Raw genomic sequence first — 3,626 nt, 5'->3', positions numbered from 1 at the left:
AAGCAGTGTCCCCAAAGACCTCTTTACAAGTGTCCACTATCTAATTAGCTTAAAAAAAATACTACCATAAAATCTCAACTAGCATCGGCCCTCATCATGGGTTGCAGTATTTCCCTGAGAACACCCCAGCACTTCCCAAATACCTTTCTAAGGACTTAAAAATATCCATAGCACTCAGTGGGGAGAAGCAGGATTCGGAAATGTATGGTTTCCCTGTATTTTGGAAATAGTGGACCAGCTTTCTGGCCAAGAGTTTAATGCTACTCTTAAACAACTGCATTTAAATACAAGTTTTATAAATTAGTTTGTTCATGAAAAAGTAGAATTCTTTTCCTATATAGTCCTTGGAGGTATTCATTTCTTTCTATTTTACATACCTGCCTCATATTTTATGCCCTTTACCTTCCTTTTCTTAAGTTCTAGGGAAATTGTATGATTACTCACAGCAAGGAGAGCCTGACTGCTGATGCTAAAACATAGTTGGCCACAATGGCAGAAACCACACTGGTGTCTTATTGGCAAGATTTGGGCATAGTGGTTTCTTTTATATTTCTTTAAAAATCAATTGTGACTTTCTTTGGCCAGCAGGTGGCACGGTGGTTAGGGAGTTAGACTCCAACATGGCCAACCGGTTTGAATCCCACACCTGGTCACTTCTTTTCTCACTTTCTTTTTCTCTCTGTGGTAAGCACACATGCCCTGTAACAAATTAGATAATAATGACAATAATAAATAAAATTAAATAAATTGTTTTTAAAAATCAAATGTGATTAAAAAAATCTGAGTTCAATAATATTAATAAAGTTGGGACCAGCAGTTGGTGCAATGGCTATGTCACTGGACTCTCATGTAGTTGACTGCGGTTCAAGTCAGGGTCCCGGCAGCTTCAACTCATGCCAGATGTGTGTGCATGCATGCCCAAGATCCTGAGAGAAGAATGGAGGACAAGGAATTTCAGCGTGGTCATCCCTGACCACTTTCTGTCTCTCTGTCCCCCTGGCAAGCACACGCGCACTATAGCAAAAACCTCTTCAAATAAAATCAAATTATAGTTCCATTATGAATATGACTGTTCATATAAATAGTAACTCCAGTATGTGTATCCAGGTGATGGGTTGAGTAACACTAGCTGACTATGGGTCTCCCAGGACACTAGGGACCTCTGTACTTCTGATTTTTCTTCCCTTCAGAGGAAGCAGTGCACTTTAGTGAGGACTGATAAAAGCAGCTAAGGAAGGATAATCATTAGCCCTTTTAATCATAAGGTTTTTCCTTTTTTTTTTTTAAAGAGAGATTTTTGCTTAGGCTGTGTGTGCTCACTGGGGAGACAGAGACAGAGAAATGCAAAGTGAAAAAATCACTTTCAGGGATGATGGCCACATGGCAATCCCTTCTCTTCCATGCTCCTCTTGGGATTTGGGGCATGCATGCACAGGCGCCCAGCATGAGTTTCAAGTCTCTGGGTCTGGGCCTTGAACCATGGTGGGCCATGTGGGAGTCCAACAACAACCATTACACTATCTGTTGGGCCCAATCCTAAGGTTTTTTCTTACTGCATTTTAATTAAAAAATTAGCAACCTAAATGTCTGTTAAGTTAAACTACTTTTGGCCTAAAAGAGCCACCGTACTTTTACACTTGGATTTCTAGCTGACACTGTACATGTTAGGCTGTTTTTCTGAGCTAGTTTCTAAGTTACAGCCAATCACAGCAGCTAGGCTTCATCACAGGCATCGCGCCTTTTAAACCATATTAATGCAGACAAACTTCAGAACGTAACCAATGATTTCTCTACCTCACTCCCTCACTAATGTTTTTGGTATGACACTTTCTTCTTTTACTGCACATGTCACTTTCCTGTTTTGCCAACTTAAATGCCGAGTTGACCATGAGACTAGCCATTGTCGTCTAGAAGTCCAGGGATAACTGCCCTATTTAAATTGTGTTAAGATTTACCCTATTAAAACTCTAATCTATTAAATTGGCTAGTTTATTTTTCTTTTAACATGTCTAAGAACAGATGAATGAGTTGAAAAAATGTGGCAGATATTCACGATGGAATACTACTCAGCTTTAAAAAAAACAATGAAATCTCAGCATTTGATACAAAGTGGATGAGTATAGAAGATTTAATGCTAAGTGAAACAAGCCAGACTATGAAAGAGAGGTATTGTATGTCCATATTCAATATATACCAAATGTCTGTACTTTACAGTACAAACTGAGAGGTTGGAAGGTGTAACAACAGACAGGCAAAATGCAGATACTAGAGACAGTATAATGTGTGTGTGTGTTGGGGGTTAATAGGGAGTGGGAGAAAGGTGATCAGAAAAAAGACATTTATGGAAACCAGCAGTTGGCATAATGGCTATGTCGCTGGACTCCCACGTAGTCGACCGCGGTTCGCGTCCCGGACCCAGTGGCTTAAAACTCACGCCGGCCGCGTGTGCGTGCGTGCCCAAGATCCCGAGAGGAGAATGGAGGAGAAGGGACTGAGGCATGACCATCCCCCCTGGGGGGTGATTTCTCGCTTTCTGTCTCTATGTCTCTCTTTGTCTTTCTGGCGAGTGCACACGCCCTATAGCAAAAAAAAAAATCTCTCCAAAAAGAAAAAAGACATTTATTAGACACAAAAATGAAAAGCTATCTGTTGATGATAATGTATATGGTAAAATCTTTGACTTGGCTAATATGCACTATTTTCATGCAAAGAAAAACTATTTTGTATACTGTAAAGATATACAGTGATTAAATGTAATAATATATTTTTTAAATAGCCCATATATTATTTTCACTAGAACAGAATTAGACTTAAAAAGGATTTCACTTGGAGGAGAAAAGCAGACTTAGAATAATAACATAAATATTAATTCTACGTAAATTCTACAGTCATTTAAAAAAAATCTGTAATCTTCAAAGAAACCATAAATAAAGTGCCTTGACCATTCTCCAGTATCAAGTGAAATTCTAAGCAATATTCATTTAAATTTACAGACACTTCAACAGATTTAAATTAAACTTCAAAAATCTAAGTCATACCATCACACACAGAAAAAAACTTCAAAATTTCCCAGTAAGTAATGTTTCATAAAATAAAAGTTTTAAAATAAAAGCAAATCTGTTTTTCAATGTTGGTCTGGAAAATACACATAATAACTACATATTTTACAGGATGATAAAACACTGGAAGTCCCACACAAATAATAAACAGAAATCAATGACAATTTAATGAACAGACTTCAAAGGCCAAAGCAAATTTCGATCTTCTATCCAATAACCTCTTCAATGCCCCCAAGTGATTATCCCTTTTCTGGGTTTACTTAATCTTCTGGTTATAACTTGTAAAATGATTATTCATGCCCCTTACCTCTTTTTATTCAACTAGACTGTAAGCACTCTGATATCAGGATCATATCTTGTTTACTACTTGGTCCTCAGAATGATGGTTTTCAATTTCCCTTTTGCCAGTAGTGGCAAAAAATATATTTTCCAAAGGCATCAATATATATTTCAAACCATCAGCTCTTATTACATGTGACACTGAAACTCTTTCAGACATTGTCAATCCTTGACACTTAAAGATATATGTCTAGATTTTCTATTCCTCACTCATCCCTGATCTGGGTA

Source organism: Tupaia chinensis, unplaced genomic scaffold, assembly GCF_000334495.1.
Source record: "Tupaia chinensis unplaced genomic scaffold, TupChi_1.0 Scaffold147458_1, whole genome shotgun sequence".
NCBI lineage: Eukaryota > Metazoa > Chordata > Mammalia > Scandentia > Tupaiidae > Tupaia > Tupaia belangeri.
This window is presented reverse-complemented; position numbering follows the sequence as displayed.